The 24,086-nt window shown below is 41.5% G+C and overlaps 1 protein-coding gene and 1 long non-coding RNA gene across 6 annotated transcripts in view; one reads left to right on the forward strand and one right to left on the reverse strand.

The window, feature by feature from the left end:
* Nucleotide 1: 1 nt before the first annotated feature.
* LOC142418661 (uncharacterized) lies at nucleotides 2-22,181 on the reverse strand. The gene is made up of 3 exons (XR_012778363.1): nucleotides 21,777-22,181; nucleotides 4,301-4,398; nucleotides 2-476 (listed from the first exon to the last, which is right to left on the reverse strand). It is a non-coding gene; the product is annotated as an uncharacterized LOC142418661 (long non-coding RNA).
* The window catches only part of TAB3 (TGF-beta activated kinase 1 (MAP3K7) binding protein 3), a 48,913-nt gene continuing 46,037 nt past the window's right edge, over nucleotides 21,211-24,086 (forward strand). For 4 of the 5 annotated variants that reach the window (XM_075520728.1, XM_075520758.1, XM_075520769.1 and 1 more), the window contains exon 1: nucleotides 21,215-21,633. The gene's annotated coding sequence lies outside the window, so the exon portion shown is untranslated. Of the gene's footprint in view, nucleotides 21,634-24,086 lie in introns of all 5 variants that reach the window. The other variant, XR_012778355.1, reaches the window with a different exon arrangement.

Here is a 24,086-nt window from a genome sequence, read left to right on the forward strand (position 1 = left end):
CCCTGGTACACATTTTCCTAACCCCTACTGACTTTTGTCCTATGAAGTACTTAGTGTTTTACAAATTTATTTAAAAGTGATGGACAAGTTTCCTCAGAAACAAAGCGTTGGGACCTATGAGAAAATATGGAAGCATGACAAGGCAGTGATAGGAATACATTTTTTACATATTGGATTCAGAATATATTCCATTTTAAGGGCTAAACAGGAAAGTTAACAAATTCACAAGCTCTGATGTATGATACGGGTATATTGCTTTTGGTAAAAATACTCATCACCTTAATTCACCAAAATGAACTCACCTCAGCAGCCATTCCTCTTCTTCATTCTCACTTCTTTCCTTTAGTTCTCTGTTTCATCCCTTTCCCCATTCTTCTTTGCCTTATGCTGCCTGTGTCAGCATCGTCGGTGACCTAAGGTTTAGCCTTCTGCGCGTGTCCGACTACAGACTCATCAGATGATTTTGCTGAAAGATGCTAAGAGAGGGGCAGCACAAATGTTTACCATTTCACAACCAGCTTTATTATGACTAAGACCTGGATAAAGCAAATTGCATGTTGGATTCTTTGCCAGGAGTACTTGGGTCAGTGAAGCCAACAGGTTTCACGGTAAGCTGAGGAAATTCAGGCAGAACACTGAGTGAGGACTGGCAGTAAAATAGCGGTCCCTGACAGGGACTGTAAAAGGACTGAAGATACTGCTGCCTCAGGGACCTCCTTGAACTTTCTCAAACGTTTTTTCAATACAGAAAATTCATCTTAGTTTATCTGTGCTGAATTAGCAATATTCTTCCATGAGAGAATTGTTTATGCTAATCTAATCACCATTATTCATTTATAACAGTATTCACACTGGAGGCTACCTAGTATAGCTATTTCAGTTCTAATAATAATAATAGCTAAAATGATACAAAACTTGTTTTAGATGGAGCTAGAAGTATGCAAAATCAGCACCCGGTGCAAAAGGCGCTAGTCCAACATAAAACATTTGTAAAACAGATGCTTTACCAATATCTACCACTCGAGTCTCATCGTATCTAATTATGGAGCAAATGCTTCCTCCCAAAGCCTGCTTTCTATTTATCTTTCAGACCCCTCTTGAGAAAAAACTAAAGCATAATCAGCTTTGAACTAATTTGTGTTCTCTGTCTTCAGGGGAAAAAATAATTCTACATTCTCCTATTTCTGCCACTTGTGACAAAACTGAAGACGCTCTGCTTGCAAGCATCCAGTGACAAGTACTGTAGCAGCTGCCCTCAAGTGTGACAAAGAATGTTTGTTGTTCTCTTTTACCAAAATCACAGTTTTTTATTTTTGTTGTTAAAACTTTTAAAAAAATCCCTCTCCTCTCTTCAGTCCTTTTATGTGCTTAAATCTTATGCAAATGACAAAGGTAATTACATAAATTATAGAGAGTGAAAACTGATTCATTTACTCAGGGCTGAAAATGAAGGGAATGAATATTCAAAGCAGTGTGATGTACCACTGTGTGAGGCGAGAAGACTTCAGCCAAACTGAATTAACTGTTTCTTGGCAGCATCTTCGAACTGGATCTTTCTTTTATGAGTAACAAGGTCACTTGCAACTAGTTCGCACTGAACTCGGCAATCAGAAGACACAGTGGACTGCCAGCTCCTGCCTTTCACCAGAAGCAAAATCCTGCACACAGCGATCCCCCTCCTTCTAAATTCAGAGGATCTGGATGGCTTCTTAGAAATGAATAGCATTTCTTGTGGAAACTCAGTTTCTGCTAAATTTGGTTTAGATGCACTTCACTTCTGCCTCCACCCCTGGCATTACACAGTCTTAATATATATTTAAAAAAAAAAAAAAATCTAAAGAAAAAGCACAATTCAGAAACCCTACAGCTGGGATGCCTTAGTGTTTTTTCACCTAATCCTTGCCTCTTGTCACAATACTCAGCAATTTTCTTAGTTTAGGAGATCGCCGTGGCAGTGCCTTTGATGGAGGGTGAATTCACCTGCCTGATCCTACACAAAGAGCATTTGGAATTTATGATGACGGATGTGGTATTCAAAAGAGGCAAGGTCAGCTAAGCCATGAGTGAGCTGTATACTCCTGAAACAGTATGGATTGGAATCCCTCTGCAAACAGATCTTTTTCATCTCAGAGGAAGGGTCTGTTGCCTTTTTCTCCTTGTGCTCTGATTTGTGGTTTTGCTCAAGGGAACAAGTGAAGAGTAGGCTGCTTGAATGACTTCAACTGACTGGTTTCCACGTCTTTAGAGCTGCTTGAACAGGCTTCTGTGTCATTACCAGGACTCTGCCTGTACGTATTATAAACCGTAAACTCTTCAGAGCGCAAAGTAGATGAGAATTTGGGTGAGAATTTGCATGAATTTCCTACAATTGGATAAAGTAGCTGTTCACTGTGCAGGTCCACAGATGTACAGCAGGTGCACTCTATTCCCATTTCCATCCCTTTAAAACCCCTCTCTGCAAGGGTCCTCCTTTGGCACAGTAACAACATTTTACTCACAGAAATACTTTTAGTGTTTATTTCAGAGTAACCTTAATGGATTTATTTATGTTCTGACAATTTTATCAGGCACTTCAAAATACTGTTAATGACTCTGGTAAGTAGCAGGAAAAATGCATCACTTATTTATACTCACTTGCTACTCCTAACTTAATTAAATGTGTTATCTACAGATAAAAACTGTTGCCACTAATTTCAATCCTTCTATATGACACAGCAGACATTTACAGAGATCGTTATGCTGACAGTCTTCTGTGTATCCCATGTTAATTCTAGCTTTTTATTGTTTCTGAATGCCATTCACTTATCACTGTGGATACAATCTCTGAAAATGCATTAGTGTTGGAAATCCCTATATTGCTGTAAATTAGGGAATAATCCTTTTATTTTCCATGAGGTGTTATTTGAATAAAACGTCACTAGAAACCTCTATACCCCTGTTGCAAACTGCAACATGTTTTTCTCCATGTTATTTGAAAGCGTCCATCCAAAATTCCACGCTACCAAACATTCATTTCCTAAACAGTCTGGTTTTTTTTCCTACCACAATATTTTGTTCAGTCATTGTAACGAATATTCATATTCTTGCCATAGTTAGCATTATATTAACATGGCCTCATACCCTCACTGCTAATGCTCCGACTACCACATTCAGAATAGCTGTTCTCACCAACAGGTAATCTGTGGTACACTGCTTTGTTGAAAATTGTTGTGCTCAGAGTTGCACTAGACCACTTCAACACGATTAAAATTAGGCACTAATCTGTCTTTTTATCCGTTCTGTCTAGAAGTGTTTGTAAAATCCAGGCTGCTGCTTTTCTTTTGTAGGTTTTCCGTACTATAAAATGAAAAGTAACAAAGCAGTGTCCGCAGCCTGTTCTGCAGTTTCTCCTGCCCTCTGCTGGATGCGATGTCAGGACAGCTCCAGGAATTCATTGTCTTTATTATTTTGTGCTTGATCAAGGTGAAGAATTTACCCCCCTCTTTCTGCTTCCCAAGCGAATATTACTATTTATGCCCTTTCTCTCAGGTGGTCGTTTGTATTTGTGCAAAGGAAAGGCAAAAAATTATAGCTACTCTTTTTTATTTCACATGAAATATAAAATAGATAAGCGTTTTTACATTTCAGCTTTGGCACACTTCTTGCTCATGCTTCAGCTTAAGTAAGTGTGTGGGCTCTCTGAAATCAGTTTAAACATAGGAGCCCCATGAAGTTAAACACTGTATGTTTGCTGTCCACTTAATCATAGAATAACTTACATTGGACGGGCCCTCTGGAGGTCATCTGGTCCAAGCCCCTGCTTGAAGCAGGTCCAAAAAGGTTGTTGTGCCCAGTGGAGTTTTGAGTACCTCCTGGGATGGAGACCCCACCACCCCTCTGGTCGCCTGTTCCAGTGTTTGATCACCCTCACACTGAAAACATCCACCGAGCATTATCCACAGGCTCTCAACTGGCTCATCACCCCGCCACCCGTCTGCACAGAGCACAGGTCTTCCTCACTGCCCTCCTGGCTGGTCTTTCCTGAAGAGCCTACACCCTCCTATGCAGCACTCCAGTCACATACGCTATCTCTCTCTCCATGTATGTCCCAACGAAGGCACAGCTCTGCAACTGTGCACAGGCTTCTAATTTCTCCTCTTTTTTCCCCTGTAGCACGTGTTTGTGCACAGGCACTTGAAAGGGACCCCGTCATGCTGCATTCACAGAGAAGTACAGGACCCTCGCCATCGTGCTGTCACTTCCCCGCTGCTCCCTGTGCCTTCGCTTCTCTATAGGTTATGATAAACTTTCCCCAGCTTACCCAGTTTCAAGCTGCCCTCACTAGGTTTGAAGCCTGCTGAAGACACTCTTGGCACACTTCGTCAGATGGATCCTGCTCCCGCTTTGAAGTCCTTGCGCCTACAAAACGATCACATGCGTGCAGAAGTCAAACTCCTGTCTGTGACACCAGCCACGCACCAAGTGCGGATCCACTAGAGGTACCCACTCCTGCCCAAACCCTTCCCTCTCACTGGAAGGACTGAGAACACCACTCATGTCCCCTCCCATGCCACACTGCTAATTACTGCTGGTAAAAACGCACAGTTTTTCTAAAGGCCATTACACTGTACCCTTGACCAAGTCATGTATGTATATTCCCTCATGAAGAGGCTGGCCTCTAAAAACAAAAAAAAAAGCTGTTAACACCAGTGGCAAATTTCATAAGCATCAGCAAAGACAACAGTACGTTAAACATGATCTTAATTTGTGACATGCCTTTGAAGCTATGCTACATGCTGAGAATGATGACACCATGTAAGTGGCATGTTCTATGCCCTTATCTGCACTGCTTTGCATACAAAATGAATCGGCGATCTCTCTCAGATAGAGAATCCAAATCAAAACCAAGTAAAAATATATCTAGTCATACCACTGACTTAAATTATCAGGGTAGAAAAGTTTTAAACGGCAAGAAAAATTCCCATGCTTTATTTTTTATGTATTTTCAGTTCTCTTGAAAGACTCCTAACTAGAATTTCCAGTTAAATCTCCTGTTTACTCTCATGTCACACATACGCTTGACAATATGAAGTCAAAATTTCTTTCTGTGACTCATCATTGTAGTCAAGCCTAACCAAAAGCATCAGTTCTAATTATGACAGGTATGGTCTTTGCTGCTGATATGGTTTTTTGCTTATTTGCATTTCTGTTGAAGCCACTGGTGAGGATGCTACATATTTAATCAACTTTCTACAGTTCATTTTCATCCATGCAAATATAATTGATTCAATCTGGACTAAGTATATACCTACAGAATATACTAAAACGTTATTTGTCTGATGACTTTTCTTCATCATGATCAACTTTAGCCTGTAATCTGGATATCGTTCTTTACTGTGCTGTAATTTTGCTTATGTTTGGAGGTGTTCAAGGTTACAAAATAAAATGGTCCTGCCACTAAGGAACTTCTTTCTAACCTGATATGTATGTACAGAGAAGACAGGACACAATGAGGACCAGACATAGGTATGATTCCAATCTCAGTGGATTAGCAAAAGTTTTTTCCTAGGAATTATTTTGGATTTTCACACGTGAAAGTACAATGTGAAAGTAGTATTAGAAAGTAGTATAGCCCAAGCAATCCTGTATGCTGCCCACACTTCAATGGTAAAAGATTCACTATATTCACAAAAGTGAAAAAAAGACGAAGGCTTTGATTTAAAATTAGAAACTTTACACTATCAGGAGATAAATGAAAAATGAAGTGAGCTACTTTCTATGTAGGAAGAAAAGGAGATGACACCAGACGTGGAAAAATTCTAGCAGAGAAGAGTCCAGATGTACAGTGTAACACACTGGGGCAAACTAGAGCAACTAAAACAAAGCAGCATTTTCAGGATTTCTAGAAAACTTTAGAATTCAAAACCATACAAACCAGGTGAAAGATTCTTCATAGCCTTCTGAAAAGGAGGCAGCTACTGAAGGGTCACAGTTACACAAACATAACCCTCTTTAAAAAGGCCTGGGGTGGAGCTAGGAAATTATAGACCAGTTTGACCTTGGTGGTAGGCAAGATCCTGAAGATATTAATAAGAGATGAGATCACAAGGAACACAGACTGGGCAAAGTGATTAAAGGACATAATCTACTTGGATTTCAAAAAGGTATTTGACATAAAACTGCAAAGTAGATTAATGCACAACAGTAGGAAGCATAACATAGAAGGTGTCATCCTTGAATGAATAATGAGAAGCACAGATAACACCAACACTATCTGCAACTGCACTCTCAGAGGAAGTATGTTAAAAAGTCAGATTCATTTGACATATAGGCTGCAGATGTACTACTGACACACATTAAGGCTAATTTGCTGTCCTAAGGCTGCTGGTCTCTTAAAGATACAGTGGACACATTTTGCTCTCAGTTACACTAGTGAAGTCAGTAGAGTTGCTCAAGGTATACAATAGCAAGATAGACTGGAATCTACCCTAGGTCACTTGCCTTTGCTTAGCAGGCGTGTTTCCCATATTATTTTGTTAGAACTAGGATTTTTTGGTTGTTCCCCCCCCCCCCCCCCCCCAGTATATTGCATCAATTTTTTACTTTGAAGTCTCATCAATACAGGTGGACTGTTTGCTAGCACAGATTTACGATTGTGGGTGCTGAAGGCTATACACATTCCGTATTGGGTATCGCATTTTCCTGTCAAACTGAACTATTTTGATTTGTTGGTATTACTTTGGATTTACAACAGTGTAGATAAGAGAATTATTTAGCCCTCCTTCCGCAGCACTAAGTACTTTGATGGTCACTTTCAGGAACGTGATTCTGTATCCTTTGTATATTTATATCAATATAAATCCAGGGGAAACCAGGGAAAGCTGTTTCACTAATATAAATTAAAAAAACCCAAGCACTGAAAGGATTAAATGCATACTTTGGGCCAGATCATCTAAAAAGTCAACTGCATCAATTACAGCAAGAGAGAATTTGGCTTATGTAGCTTCTTTACTGCTGATCCCTTGTAATGCCAAAAGGAAGTTCCAACCACTTACAAGCTGACGTATATAAAATGTGAATCCACTGGGACGTTGTAAGTCTCCTTTGGAAACGCTGTCAACATCAACAGCTCAGGCTAATATCAGCAACTGCTGTGATAGTTGTTCAGAACAGTCATTCCTTTTCCCAAGTGTAAAGTTGAAATGGCAAGATAAAGTTGCTGCTTACACTCGTGTTGTTACTTCAGTTGGTTATATTTATCTCATTACTACTGGAGAGCTTGGCAGTTTGCTGAAGCATCGTGATGAACCAAAGTTAATGATAGCAGGGAAGCCAGCTCTGTTCCAGACTTGTCATGTGGACGTGATGCTGTGCACAGTGGGCTGTAATATCAATGAAAGAATCAGAAAGGAGTCTGCTGATCACTGCAGATTCAGTCACTAAAAACGACCACATAACCACAACCTAAAGCCTCCCTACAGCAAGAGGCAATCGTACCGCATACTTCTGGTACTAGGAGAGGCTGCTGGCAGGAAAAGGTCCAGAAGTATGTATATCAAAGTGGCAATGAATCTCTAAGTTCAGTTGGGTAACTGAGAACGAAATTGGACTCAAATCTGTTGGCAGCCATGCCTGTGCAAGTCACAATGCCATTCAGATGTGTTGTGTTGGGAGTTTGGTTTATTTTGGTGGGGGTGATGTTGTACCAAAACATGTTCTGAATTTGTTTTTGGACTCTATCAGAAGTATTATCACCATTCGACAGTACAAACGTTCCATTAAATTCTCTCTACATCATAGACCTCATACAAACCCAGTCCTCTGATTTAGCACAGCTGCACAACCTAGGTTGGGAAAATGCACATTTCTGCTATTTACCTTTATCTTTTTGCTAATGATGCTCCCCTTTTGTTGGATCTCTATCATCTAAGAATTTCACACATCCCTTCCCAAAAGGAAGAGAAAGCCAAAGAAACTATGTACTGATCCTGCTTCTTGCCCATGCCACAAATTTCTTGTAGAAGTTGTCACCAGGAGCCTTAGGGCTTACGGTCCATGGCCAAATGACCCCTTTCTTGTGGACGAAATGCATTATAAAAAAGAACCTTATCTTTTATTTTTAATTATGTCTCCAGTCTTTCTCTCTGTCAGAAGAGTCATAAGCTGTTAGAAATCAAAGAAGGGAATCTAGTTGCCAAAAGACTCTTGGAGATGACAAATAAACAAAAAACCAAACCTTCCTCCCTACCAACATTTAAAATCTCCAAGAGAGATGGCGCCCTCAAGATATTGGAGGCTGGTATTCCAGCCTCTTCCTTTTCACTGGAAGCCTGGCTTATTTCTTGGCTACTGTTCCTCTCAAACCTCCTCAACGCCTCCTTGACTGATACTTCAAGTTTATGGTAATTCAGATACAGTGGATTAGAAAGAACATGGAAAGAAACACGCGTGTGTAGGAAGCAATGTGACAGAGGACCTTAGAAAAGATGTCATTATGATACATTATGATACTGAAGAAGGATCCTATTGCTTCACTACACAATCTAACGGAAAGAAAACCAAATTCACAGATTTCCTAAAGCAGAGAGAAAATGTCCACTGGACAAAGGAATGGCACAACATTTATCTACTATGATCTATCCTAAGACAGAAAAAATTGAATAAAGCCAGGAAGAAGAAGGTTTACTGAAATGACCAGTGAGTATCAATGGCATGGGGAATCATCTCACATGCCAGGAGCTAGCACAGAGTATAAGACCTTTTTGGAGAGTCATGGCTGAAACAATTTTGTTTTCCCATGCATGAATGGCCTTTTCTCCTCCTCGGAGCAACACAGTTCACCTCAATGAGTTATCAAAAATATAACCAAAAGGGTTTTTTGACCCTATCACAAAAGCATTTTACATTGGTGCCAAGCTCTGCTGAGTTTTATTTCTTCTTACACAGACTCTGAATTTTATATAGTTATGACTTCAAACCCTTGAGCTTTGTGGCCTGGAGCAAGCAGACCCAATCAAGCCCAGAATTCAGACAGCACAGAGACAGCGTGAAATTACTTTTGCCCACCTTATTCTCTGCTGGAGCCTCATGCCAGGCTAAATACAGAATATGGCCCATCGTTCTACATGAATTAGAATTGTTAACCAAGCTGATGTTCACTTAGGAAATATGTTCTTACTAAGAATATTTCTGTTAAAACATTAAGACAGCAACAATGTAAATATGGTAACATATTAACTACTTTTTGTCTGTGTTCACCTTACAATTTTATCAGAAAATGGGTGCTAATCTCTAAATAGCTGACATAAAACTTTTTTTCATTAAAGTTATCAAACTGCATTTTTTTCATGTAACGCTTACGTGCACATTAGAATACAGTGGCTGCTCATTACTTAGAAGTCAATTCTGCTGAGCCAAACCCGCACCCTGTTTTAGATTCATGCAGCACCCCGGCAATAAAACTACCATGGCTTACTGAGGGTAGTGAGAGGCAGGTTTTTTTCAGAGAATATACAGAAGCCCATGATGGGGAGAACAGAAACATCAATATTCTGTGCTTTCTGTAAAGCTGTGGAAAAGAATACACGCAGCTAACAGATCCCTCCAACTTCACAGACGCTTGCATCCTTTTGCTAGGAACTAACGACCATGGAATTGCTCCCTCTTGGTGTGCTATCTATAAATTGAGGGCTGTGTTGCTGCACTGGATGTTTAGCCCTAAGGATAGTGTATTTTCTAAGTCCTATAAAGGATTTCAGTGAGCAAAGGGTACTCAAATAAAGCTGTGAATCTGCCTGAGTCTGCCTGTTTAGCCTTGTGACTAATTGAGCATCTCACAAAATGAAGGCAACTGAGGGAAGGCGGTACCAACTAGGCATGCAAATTAAATTGTTACAAAGATATGTGTTGAACAACTTTAGATAAAATGCATCACATTACTATGAAAAATTATAGGCTGCACAATTACACAAACTAAAGATGCTTCTAATTACCCACTGTTAATTATCTACTTGAAATACTTTGGGGAAGATGAACGAATAGGAGATTTGTTAGGAACTACGCTTCTGCTGTTTATTGTTCAGGAAGCAATCGCAGTATATGAGCTAAATTGTCTGTTTTAAACAAACACTTGGAGAGCAAAATAAAGGTGTTTTGTATCTTGGTGAGCAAACGTCTCAATATGACTATATTTTAACTGTACTGGCAAAATCATGTGTAAGAAAATTTAAACTGCCTCACAATTTCTAGGCCAAATTCAGGACTTGGTGACATGTATTACGAATGCTCTGGTGTCACTGAAGATGCAGAGATGTAACTGAGGCAGGTACTTTTCACACTATTTAAAGAAAAAACATCCCGTGTAGTTATTTTTGCCAGTGTTAAATGGCTATGAAATGCTACTATTCCAGCCCAGAGCGTCCCCTACATACACTTTGACCCTGGTCTTCATCGTTACAAATTATGAGATGTGATGCAAGGTAGGAAGTGCTTACATGCAATCACATGTCAGTGTGGGGACACTTCCACAGTTGGTAGACATCGACATTAATAAACCATTATATTTATCTTAGAAATAGTTGCAGGACAAAGTTGGGATCTAACAAAACTTAGCAATACGCTAAGGCCTCACAGAAACCAGAAAGAACTGTGCAGGAACAACAGTTTGCACAGGAGTGGGTATTTCCATACTATGGCAGTAGTGTAACATAGAAAACATAAATGGTCAAAGATGAGACAGATTAAGACATAATTCAGGCAAAAACCAAGAGTCTGGAGAAAGTTATATATATAAAAAGAAGACATTAGACTGGAACTACCATTTTAATTTTAATTACAATGCTCATCTTGTAAACACTTACCTAAACTGAGCTGACAAAGTCTTCATTTCAGTTAGGACTCGAGGTTATCATACTGCATGCATGATGGCAAAAGGACGGTGATCTAAACAGACTTAATTATACACTTCTCCTGTTCTTAGGCTACATGGAATCAAACTTCAAACAATTTAGCCTCTGGTAACCTTGGCCTGGAAAGCAACTGCTGTTTTGGTCTATTAACAATCTTTAATGAGCATATTGCTCTTGTAAGAGATTCTAGGTGGTCACTTGGTTTCACAGGTATTAGCCTGCCATAGTAAAATCTAAAGACTCTCAGCCTACATCAACAACCCAGAGGACTGAAATGGAAATAGAAATTGACAGTATGGGTTTCTCTGATGTCTGGGGATCCTGTCATTAACAACTAAAAACCACACAGCAGTGAAAATTTGCATTGTCATAACTGATGAAAGAGAAAGCCCAGGAAAAAAAATTACCTATAGCAAGAAAGATATGCATGTTTAATTCTCTTTCAACTAAGTATGTCTTCCTCTTGATTATCTTCTCAGACATTAAGGCCTATGTACACCAACTCAGGGGGAAATCTTCCAGCTATGTTAGGTTTAAATGTGCTCCTTAAAAATCTAAAAATAAAACCAGCTGTGATGGGTTTAAGAGTTAATTTCTGTAGACTATATATTTTTTCTATAGTTACTTGAAAAACAAAAATAATTGATGCTGGTCCCATTCGATTATTGTCCTAAAATCTGCCTCATCCTTAAACAAAACCAAACCAAACAACAAATCACACAGCTTTTGCAAGTCCTTGCAAGCTTATTGACTTTAGTAACATTTTTGTCTGAGTGAAGCTGCAGGGCTGACAGAATTCAGTAGCACAAACTCACTCCTGGAAGTATACCAGCTCCTTCTATGTACACCTTGGCAGACACATCTTCTGGCTGAAAGACTGCAATGAGATAGGAAATAGAAGAGGTAAAAATCAGCCTCAGCCTCCCCTATGCTGATGGGTCCCAGAAGATTTATGGCGTTGCTAAGAAAGGCGCTGGGCCAGGAGTCCTGCAAACCCTCCACTCTGGGGATACTAGGGGAGTTTTGTCTACGCTTTGTACCTGGCTGCCTTCCCATGCAAACGATGCATAAGGATTAGCTTCTGTGCCAAAGTAAGCGCAAATAATTTTGCCTTGACTAGAATGTTAACAAGTAGCAGACCCTCTGTAACTGAGGTTTGAAAGGTAATTTTAAAAAGCAGCTATTTCTTTAAACTTCACTCTGCTTTCCAAGTACTGTAAAACTGAATGGCTTTCACTTGAAACCAGACACAATATAGCCTGATAACTTCGGGTGACAGTTTTGGAGTGGGGTCCCCGTTTCCAAGAATGAGTAACATAATTCCAGCTATTATATTGCTGAAGGTACATTTTCAATGGCATATGTAGACTCTGAAACAAAACATTTTCTTGGGGACAAGGTAGACAAAAAAGTAACTTTCCATACCTGCAGACCATTTAAAGCACAGTCTTCAACAGGAGTGCCATCAGCCACTGCCTAATGTGTAAAATAGTATTATTATTATTTTATTTCAATTATTAAACTGTTCTTATCTCAACCCACGAGTTTTCTTACTTTTGCTCTTCAGATTCTCTCCCCCATCCCACCGGGGCAGAGGGTGAGTGAGCGGCTGTGTGGTGCTTGGTTGCCAACTAGGGCTAAACCACGACACCATGTCAAGAACATGCTTTTGTCTTTTATTGCAATAAAGGATCGTGTGGCTCCCTTGTGGCAACGTAAATTAAAAATACACAGCTATCTGTGTTTGGCAATGAGTAGCGACCTCACTTTACATATAATTGAAAGTGTGTGTGAAGAAAACAATTCTAGGGATGGGTTGAAAAAAAAGATTCTTTATAGTGGCACTATCATTAATGACAAGTGAAATATTTACCCTAATTTGTTTACTGTTTCACCTAGTTCCCTGACATTATTTCTCTGAAATATGGAGTATTCACTTTCTCTTCTCCATTAATTTCAATAATTTTCATTCTTTTTAACTTGCATTCACTGTGTTTACTATTTGGCACAGACTTTAACACAAAGGAACATACATTGCTTGGAAAGGACATTCCGTTTCTCCAGTGGAAAGCTGCATGTCAGATTAAAGGATTATTTAAAAGGTATTAGTTCCCTGAGTTATGTCTCTCTGATACTCAACATTCATCTTTTTTTTTTCTTTTTTTTTTTTTTCCTTCTCCCTGAGAACATTGCCTAGCTTTTCAAACTACTGGCCTGAAGGAAGCCTCCCACCCTGATTTTGCCTGGTCATACAACTCACGAGAATTGCTACAATTCGCTTTCCTTTCTTTTCTTGCTCTTATTCCTGCAGTACCTGACAGAATGTTAATCAGAACTTGTTTCCGTGCTCTGCTAGCCTGTGTAGAGAAAAATACACAAGGCTGGACTGTGACAGCCTTGAATAGTACAGAACAAATGTATCTAAGCTATGCATTTTAGAATAGTTGCCCAATTCTATAAAATGTAAGTCTTCCATATGAAACCAGCAGCGATAAGTTCTTCCTTGTCTTCAGAGAATCTACTTCTTTTCATTAAGGCGAAAAATGGTGGACTAAGTTGAGGAGTGTTTAGTTTTAAAGAGAGCAGAAGGGGTGAATCTTTATTATGAGTGTCTCAGTGAAAGACTTTTCCATGGACCATTTGGAATTTCCTAAAAATGGTCTTATTCAACATTCATCTAATTCTGCCTGGTGACAGCAGTGTTTGTTCCCAGTTTTCGTGTGCTTTATATTAGATCCTGTAACTAGCTTTTCCCAACCAACCCGTGGTCTGTGGATCAAAACAGAATCATAGATACTTGATGCTGTGTGGCTTGATTCATTAATGGCTTTGAAGTTATTACCCAGGAATATGTAGCAGGTAGCAAAAGGAGCTCAACAGGGAGACAGATGTAATGAGAAGTTAAGATGTTTTTTTGCATCAGCTGTCTTCACATTTCACTTCAATTGGGGTGTTGGAAGTGTTTGAAGCACCTGCTACTATTGACCACAGCATCAGGTAGAAAGAAGGGACAATGCTTTTCAGCTAGCCGGAGATGAAAGAAATCCCACTTGGAAACTAATGCAACTCAGCAAGCAAGTTTGTTAACAACTCAAACACCACGTATGACCTGGTATGACTTTGAGAAATAGGAGCTATGTGTCTCCAGCTCTACATGAGACACATTTGTAAGTGACTGCAAAATCTCATTGTTGCATACAAGTCTGTAGTGCCACGGATGCAGAAGGACATGGTATTACAAGCACAGAGGTCATATTGTGCGGAGTCTGAGAACCACCAACACCGTCTTGTGCTCTCCTCTGACCTTAGATTATCATTAGACCTTTACAATATTCACAGATCTCCCAGGCTGCTGGGAGTTTAGTACTTTACTGATTATTGTCCTGAGGTGGGAGATTGAAACAGGGAACGCAGTCACAGACGTCTTCAGAGTTACGTGTTAGCTTCTCAAGAATTGAGGGAACTATTCCAACAAAGTGTTGCAGCACAAGCCAGGATTTAAAAAACGTCTTAGCCTCAACTCTCCCTGAACTACCAGTGTTCTTCAGGAACCCCATCCTTCCTCTACAAGTGGTGCTGCTGACTTACAGAACTACTCTGGCTGTAAGGTGTTATGCAGTACTAGCAAGATAATCATAAACTGGAAATCAATGATCAAGACCTTTTTAACTATTTAATTATGGAGATCTACCTTAAAGCTTCCTTTTCAAATTCCAAGAAGTTATATGCTTTGTCCAGTGACTTGAGACAAAATCCTCCGTTATTAGCTAGCAACACATGCAGGTCATAAATTGCATTAATCTCTGGCTACTAAACCAGTCTACGTACTATGACACCACTGCAGCCTCTGTACAGACGTCTCCACGAGAGTTGGTTGTAGCGTAGTTGAGCATGCTCACTTTAACTTTTATCTAGCTAGAACCAGCAACAGAAGTAATACAGACTCAGCAGCACACACTTCATCACTGACTGTACAAACCTGCAGTAAACCCTGCATATGTATGTATATATGAAGTTTGTGAACCCTAACTAAAACCTACAGTGCTATGTTTTTATGACTGTTAAATTGCATGCTAGCTAGATTAAACTTGGTTTGGTTATGCCTCATCATTTACTGTGTAAAGATACTGTAAGTGCTAGCTCAATAGACTGAATGCTAACAGTGTTTTCCGCACATCTTATGCCCTACTAAAGCAGTCCTGCTGCTGCCCCAAAATATTTTAGTAGGGCTGAAACTAAACATCCCATATCAGGCTGTAAAATACAATCAAAACAATCACAGAATTAGATATATTGTCTTTTAGTTAATGAGTAGGAAACCCCTCAAACCTCATATAAGTATTTGTTTTCTATTCATATCCTGCAGCACGGTTGTAACTTTCTGCCGTATTACAGAGCATAGTTTGAAAATAATTTTCTATTATACTTGTGTATCTTTCCAGAAATATAACAACAGATATCAAAAGGAAGTATTTGCATTACAGTCAAAACACACTGCTCCTCCACTCTGGAACAAACCCCAGAGCTCTAACACCGTTTATGTCTCTCTTGCCCAATAGATACGAGTAGGAAAACAAGAAAGAATGTAAGAAACATTTGATCCTCAGGCAGTAGTGCTTTCTATATGTTGCACAGAACTCTTATGCATTCCCATAAGGATGGGTATTTTGTTTCTACAGATTGTTTTTTCTGACCCAATCATTCTGACTGCTCTTACTAGCAACCATATCTGATGTGATGTGGTAATCTGCTATCTGCCCATATTCCTGTTCACAGGATAAGCTGGCACTGGGCAAAGACTGGCCACTGACAGTATGTGATGATGAGTTTAGACAAGCAGTCAGTACAAGTCAAAAGTACTATCTCCCTTTCAAATGTCACACCTCAGTGAAAAATCTGGGAACTGGAAATACCCCCGTGACACTACTAGATCCGATCACAGGAATCGTGGCAAAAATGTTACTCTCGTCTTGAAGGGACTGCAAACCACCAAATCATCCTAAGTTAAGAAAAGCACATGCGATCTTCTATCATGGTAATTTACAAATGTATCTCTTTTATCCCTAAGAATTTCAAAATCCTTTACCAGCAATTTTACAAATCACATACTCACCAATCTAGGTATATCTATGTAACACACATAGGTCGTAAATGGTAAAATGGACTTACACCACGGTCATTGTGTCCACTGCGGAAGTACAGCCACACCCAAGATAAAAAGGACAGCTAATTTTATAGAATACAGTAGTCCCACACAATAGCACTGGCACAGAAGGAGCAAATGACATCATTCATTTAAATTCCTGCTACCACAGGGAAACTCTAGGTATTTAGAAACTGGAATTGACCAGAGCACCAAAGTTTATTGTAATGAAAAATACCCCCAAAGGAATCAATTATATATATAATCCAAAAGATAAATACAGTCTTCATGTCGCTTTACAAAAAAAAAAAAAAATCACATATCCTCTTTGAATTGTCTTATTAAAGCCTTTGAACCCTAACAACAAAAATGCATGCTCATAAAGGCATACATGCAAGCATGTCTTTTCACTTCCCTCACACTACATATCCCATTCAAACATTCAGAAAACACTTTTGCCATGACACTTACCATGTTATTACTGATTTGATTCCATCAGCCTTTCAGCACCAAGTAGCTCTAGTGACAATGACTATGCCAGGACTGCAACAGTTAAGAAGACTCTGCAAAGGAACACTTGAAACTTTTCATAAGATTTTAAGTGTGCTTATGGAGAACCTGTATTTCTGTAGAACCTTGTTCTTCCAAGTCAAAGGCTAGAAATTTGTAAAGCAGCAAACTTAATTATGGAAATTGCAAGAAGAAAAATGGGGACTGCTCCATAGCTTTTCTTCGATGAAGTGAAAGCCAGCTAAAAGGTGCACGCTGGCACTAGCTCTGCTGCTCTTCCCAATGTCTGAGTTGTACTCTGTGCCAGAAGACCATTCCCCAAACAGCAGCAGAGTTCTGTCCCCACTTGCTAGACTCACTCACAGAACTTGAGAATAGAAAGGCACGCCTTGAAAACTTTCTGGTGTATATACAGATGCGATTGTAGTGTTGTATGTCTAAAGTGGAGAACACTAGACACAGAAAAGATAATAGTGAGGGATAATGCCTTCTCATTTACCAGACATATATATATATATATATATCCACATTTATACATATATCAACAGGTTCCCCAAACTGTGTTAGGTAGCCCTTCAGAGGGTATGACAAGTGACAGTTGCTTAGATCTGCACTTTGTAAGGTAGAAAAGATTCCAACTTAAGACAAAAGTAGTAACATTTCTCAAGTGCTCTTATGAATCTTTTCTCTTTTCTCAGAGGTTTATTTTGACTTCTCAACTTTAGTATTGCTGTGTTTACTCTTAAGTTCCAAGATATCTTCATTTTGAACTCAACTTCTTGATCCCGGTTAAAACAATAAACATTTTATACTGTTCTCTCAGAGTCACATGGCTGACAACAATTTGAAACAGAAAAATAACCAGGGTACCTAGTAGAGTCAAACCAGCTTTACTGCAAAAGGAAAAGTACAAAGGGTGACGCATAGGTCCAAAAAGTTTTGACTAAATTTGGAATCTAGTAGATGAATCATGCTCTAGAAATTGTTTTTAGGGCATAGAATTCACCTTAAGATGAGGAAAGACCAGGGATACATTCCTTAAAATGTAATGAAAGACAGAGAAGTGAGGTGGTCTTAAAAACCAATGACACAGGATTTATTAAAGAATAGCTAGACAGTTTGAGAAGTTTAAACTGACATATCGGGACTAAAATTTCCTATTTAATTCTGTAGGCAGAATTAAAATTGTTATGGAAAGGATATCCTTCACTGTGAACTCTGGTTCTACAGGCTTTCACCTAAATAACTCTGCTTAGACCCTTAAGTCTGCAGCTTCTTGTACACAAGTAAACTGTCACAGGAGTCAGCAGGATCTGACACTAACACAAAGTACTACCTACAGGCCTATAGATTACTCTGCTTAGACTTCATCCCAAGATAATTTCCTTTGATATGGAAAATGATATGAAAAATGATACCTCCTTACTGTAGACACACATTCCTGGCTTTTTTATAACGATGTTAATTACTTCAAGTATGCAAAGACCAAAAATGTTATTTCTTTTTGTAAATAAAACTATGACAAATGGATTCATATTGTATTCTACTTTATGCATCATCAAATAAAACTGTTAGGCATATTTCAGTGACAAAATACACATTACTGACCACAGTGTAATAGGGAGAAAGAACTCAGTTTGACTTTTTAGATTCAAGACTCAGTTTACAGTGCTTACATTGAAAAATTACTCTTTTGATTTGTAAATGGAACTAACTCAGTATAGGAACTATTCAGACAGAAAACATATGGAATACTAGAGGGCCATTTTATCAAGGTACTTTTCCGGCTGCAATTCTTAGGCACAAACATGCAGAAAATTGCTTTCGTCCAAAATAGGAAAATGGGTCTCTTCGATTGCTGTTCATAAAGAGAAAAGGGGAGCAGAAATAACTACATTTTTGTTCTGCTTAAAAATGAATGTAGCATGGAATTTAAATCCCAACCTGAGGCCTTTCAAAGATGGATAGTAATAACTGCCATAAGCACGAAATCTAAAAAATAAAAAATAAAAAAAAAAAAATCACACAAAACCCAGGGGCATTTTCATCTAGAAGTTATTACAGAACTAGATTTAACAATGAATTCCATTCTACTTTGACCTGTCTCAGCTGCAAGTATTGAGGTTTAGTTTTCAAATTTTTCATTGCATATATTACATTTTTTAAAATACAGAAAAAAATGGTGATGTATGTCAGAGCCCTGTCTGATACACTGGTTCTCACACAGCTGTCTAAGAACTGCCCTGATTCCTCAGTCCCAGCTCTCCTTGTTTCCAGCTGCTAAATCCCATTAGAAGCAGCTAAAAATACATTAAATACTCTCCTAATATTACTTTTCCGTATAATCAATTGTTGTAGTTGTCATACGGATAAGAGGAGACAGAATAACTGGATCAGCAATAAAATGAACTCCTTTCAGAGATGTGTTCAGCAGAGTTAAAACATATACAATCTTTGATTTCTGGGGTAATCAGGCACCTAATACCCATAAGGATTTTTTTTCCTAAATTCTGGAGCAGAGCACTGGCTCTGCTATGATTAATTGTGAAGTTTCAACACTGATTAATTTGCCAGTAGCACAGTCCTGCTCTCAAATCCATGACTAGCTAAGGGCAGATGAAAAATACAAAGTCTCTGCAATTTCTGTTGGAACACTCCTGCTTTGAAAGTGGACGGGTGCAGATAAATCAAGCAATTGCTAGATGAGAGTCTTCCATTACAGTCCATTGCAGAGGAAAAGCATCATTTCCAAACAAAAATAAAGGATTGGTTGCTGCTGAACTGAAATGGAGACATGGAGCTTACTTATATGATGCTACACTGGCTAGCCAAGACACCCTGGAGCTGTAGTACAGGGAGTTTACAGACAGTGAAAAACAGCAGAGGAAAGGTTTGACTCGGATGTTGATTTGAGAGATCTGGAAGCAACAAATGACAGGATGAATTAAGACAGTAGCTGGACAACACAAAAAATGCTGAACAAGCCAGGGCCAGAACATGTAATGCAGGGCACAGTGACTCTCATGTGCATAAGGATCAACAGCTATACAAAGGGCTGTTTCTCACATTTTAAGAAAGTAAGAGACTAGATAAAGCTACTGGAACTACTCATTGGGTCCAAAAGCACGCATTTATATTTGGAAATTATGGATTTTTGCTGAAGAATGTGCACTTCAGCATCTTGATATTAATTCCAGTCATAGGATAAGAATCAGTCTCTGTTAAGCAACAGTATTGTTGTACCAAGATCCTGTTTACTTCTGGTTTTGCATCTTGCCTCTCCAGAAGTGCTAGTCAGGCTTGGCTTGTTTCTGATGTAGAGATTAGAATACAGGAATTCGTTAGTTAACTTCACGCATTCTCTGACACAGGAGCCCAGGCCTCCGCATAGGGAAGATGACATGGAGAGTCAGTAATGGGGCAATACAAGATACGTGGCCCCTCCTTTCATCCCTTCACCCTGCACTTCCCAGATCTCTACCGGAGAGAGACAGCAGGTGGTTACAGGAACTCTGCATCTGCTCTGATTAATTTCTTTGCAGGGGTGTTTCTGTGGCTCTGATGACCAACACTAAGAAGAAAAACAAGATCTACAGAAGCTGGATGCTAGCTAAACAAAGAAAAACATTTGAATGCAAAAAGAAATGAGAAACACAAATCTGGGTCTTTATCACTTGGGAGGTGATGCTTTAGACCAGGTTATGCAGGCACACAAGCAGAACGTGATCTCAAACTAAGGCCCGGTCTGTGGATGAAAAACCAACGTATACCCACTAAACCATCTGCAAGGCTCTGCCTCAACAGGAAGATTTCAACCTCCATTGACGTCAATGAAAAGTCCATGTTGGATCAATCTGTGTCATCCCAACTGCCTGAAGTCTGTCCTGCAAGCAGAGGGACACAAAACCATTACTGGGAACGGCACAGGATGACGAGCGCTTAGGGTAGGAGCACAGCACACGGGCATTTCTACGTTACCAGCTATCCCCCGCTACACGTGTAAGAACCGTGCTGTAAACTGCGTCTGCACACCTTATCGTTGCTGTCAATATTCAGAAAATACAGCCCAAAAGTTTCGACCACCGCCTAGCCACGCTCAGAGGTTTCCGTCAAGGGGGAAGCCCTCACGCGCGGACGCTAGCTCCCGCCCGCCGACTCGGGCCCCGAGGCCCCGGCTGCGCGCCCGGCAGCGCACCGCTGCCTCTCCCCCAGCCAGGCCGCCAACACTGCAGGCTGCCGCACGCCCTGCCGGGCTGCGCGGCACCACGGCGGCCCAGCCGCGATCAGGACTCGCGTGGGCGCTGCCACGCACACCTCTCCTCCCCTCTGCCGCGCTGCTCGGGCGCAACACACGGCCGGCTGCGCCCTCACGAACCCCCGAGGGCCGGGCAGCCGGCCTCCAGCGACCCCGCACCGGCTCCGGGACAGCCTCCCCTCAAACAGCTGAGGAGAAAGCGGCGGCGCGAACGCGGGGGCAGGCCCGTCAGGGATCCCACGGCCGAGGGCCGAGCACCGAGCACCGGGCACCGGGCACCGGGCACCGGGCACCGGGCACCGCACCGCTCGCCCCGCCCCGCCGCTTGCTACCGCGCGCGTTCAAACCCCCGCCCCCCGCCGCCAAGTCTCGCGAGGGCGGGGGCAGCCGGCGCGCGGGCCGCGCCATGTCGGAGCCTGGTCGGCGCAGGCCGGGCCCCTCCCCCCGCCGCGCGCCCGGCGGCCTCAGCGCCCCGCACTGAGCGTGCGGCGCAGCCCGCCTATCCCGGAAGCGCTTCCCGGCCGCGCGCCGCGCTCCAGGCCCCCCTCCCCCTCTCCCCCCCGTCTCGCGGAGACCCGGTGCCGCCCGGAGAACGCCCCCCGCCCCCGCCCCGCTCCGCGCGCCCTCACCGGGGGGGGCACGCGCCTCTCCCTCCCTCCCTCCCTCCCTCCCCCGCCCCCGGCCGCCTCGCGTCCAGGAGGAGCGGGGGGGCCCGCGCGGGGCGCCTCGCGTGCCGTCCCCCTCCAACGGTCGCCGTCCCGGAGGCCCGGGGCAGAGCCGAGGGGCCGGGCGGGCGGGCGGGCATGCAGCCGCCGGAGCCGAGCCCCCAGCGCAGCACGGTGAGGGCGGGCAGGCCCCGGGGCCGGGGCGGGGGGGGCGAGGGGGAGGTGTGTTGGGGCTGAATTTGGGGGCGGGCAGGGCTGCCCGCTGCCGGGGGTGCCCCGTCAGGGAGGGAGGCTCGGGACGGAGCGGGGGGTGATACCTGCGTGCTACGCCCCGTTCCGCCGGGCGGTGGGGTGACCCCTACCCCCCCGGCCGAGGGAGAGGCGGGGTGGGAGCGGGCTAGAGCTGGCCGTTCCCCGTCGGCGGCCCGGAGGGAGACAGGCTGCCCCGGGGAGAGGACCTCAGCGCGGGGGGATCCGCTGGGGAGCGCGGGGGCAGGGATGTGGTGATGGGAGGGTGCTCGTGTTGATCCTGGCTCTTGTTTTGCTGCCGCACTCCCACGCACTGAGGAGAGAAAACTTTGGTCTTTGTTTTTGGAGCCCTTTGGAGAGGGTGGCTGGTTGACTGCCCGGAAATCTTATGCGGGTGTCCACTTAGCAGGGGCTGTGGTGTCTGCTGGGCCACAGATGCTGCTCTTGCTGTGTAAAAACAAGTAACCCCCCTCCAAATAAATTCACAAGTAAAAGAGCTGCTGCTGCCTCTTCGACATGTTGACTGCAGTATGATGATGCTGCTGTTGTGGTTTGGCTCTGGAGGTAGAAGGCCCCCAAAGGTAGCAAGGCCTTAGTTATGCTCTGTCCAGAGTCTTGTCTTCAGGTCAGATTTGCGATCTTATCGGTTGTTTATATTGGCTCGTGGGAAGAACAGCTTGAGTCTTCTTTGGATTTGTCGTTTAATATAGATGGATATGGTGGAAGGATGCTACTCTTATTTATGGCTTGATACTGTTCCAGTGTTAGTGTTTGACTCTGCAGTTGGTGTGTTTTCCCCTTGTTCAAACATGACTTGTAATACTGGCTGTTCTTTCCCTTGCTTTAGCAAGGAGAAAACAAGGAGAGGAAAGGCAGTTGCTTAGATGGCTTGAGAGTAACTATACTTTGGAGTTTGGTAGAGAATCCCTGTCACCAAAAAAATGGAATGGCCCAGGTATGCCACACTGGAAGGTAATGGGAAAACTTAAAGCAAGACACTATTGTTCAGGTAAATATGCATAAAACTGTCTTTGAAGGTTTTGGTGGTAACTACTTTGAAGATGCTGTTAGTAGTCTATTAATACCTTTATATCTAATGAATACAGTAAATACTAGCTAAATAAATAAATTAGCTAAAAAGATAGCTATTTGTAATGCTTTTATAATTGCTTTTATACTAACTACATCTCAAAATTTTTCAGCTTGGTGTTGTACAGTAGCTTTCCTTTTCCCCTCTTCTTCCGTTCTAAATAAATATTGAGAGTGGATAGGCCAACCCATCCTGCTGATGTATTGAAAGGTGTCTGTTATTTTTAGTGCTGGTGTTCACCATTACAAAATTGAGTAGTAATTATTTGTTTATAGGCTTATGTTCTGTAACAGGTCCACTTGACCAGTTCTGTTTTCAGAGGGTTTAGTATAAAAGAACTCTTAAAACTTACAGGTAAAGCCTGCATGGTCAAAGGTCAGTGTCAGTTCTGATAGCTTTAATTTTGTTTTCCAGATCTGTAAGAAGAGCACTACTTTCTTCTGCCCCTTGTCAAGTATATGTTCAGTTAACATATTTCATGTAAAAAGAAGAAATGTTAAATTCATTTCCTCTCAGTAGAGAGAGAGGAACAAGATTCTTAAAAATAAAGTATTTCACAACATTTGTTAAAGCCTGCCCTTTGTCCTGTCTTGTGAATGGTGTCAGTTGATAGCAGCAATCTGAAGAATGCTGTAACAGCCTGTATTAATGTATATATAGACTGTCTCAGTTCATCCATAAAATTACTAATGTATCAAATTTTACACGTTAGTAAAGGATAATAAAATCAGCATTTAAGTCTGCCTTTAATCTTAAATCTGTTGGTTTCGGTACAGTGAGTTGGATAAGTGTGGTGGATGCATATTATGAAACTATACTTTTATGGTGTATTTTTATCTGGCTTGGGTCATAACCTTTACTATAAGTGATTGCAGATAAATGTAAAGAGGGTGTTGTGAGATCTGTGTCCATTCTTCCTTGTTGCCTCAATTTCATCAAGGCTCCTTTTTCCTTCCATTAGTCATCATCTTGAGGAAGACAAGATAAATTGAATAGGTGTTGTGAAAGCGTGTCGTCTTTTCCACCCAGCTTTGGTGATATGTCTGTGCTGATATCTGTCTGTTCAGTTGCAGAGGAGTAATGGTAAATGGTAATCCTAATGGTAAAGGATTCTATTGAAGTCATCCAAGAGAATATATTAGCATGATTCTTAAGGTTATCCAGTAATAGCTTGTCTCTTTCTGTCCCCTCTCAAAAATTTTGTAGTGCTTAAATGAAGTTAAGTTTTTGGTTGCCCTGGTCTGTAGATGCTTTCTCCTGACTTTAATCCTGTGATGATTCGTTTTGT

The sequence above is a fragment of the Mycteria americana genome, chromosome 1 (genome assembly GCF_035582795.1).
Source record: "Mycteria americana isolate JAX WOST 10 ecotype Jacksonville Zoo and Gardens chromosome 1, USCA_MyAme_1.0, whole genome shotgun sequence".
Taxonomy (NCBI): domain Eukaryota; kingdom Metazoa; phylum Chordata; class Aves; order Ciconiiformes; family Ciconiidae; genus Mycteria; species Mycteria americana.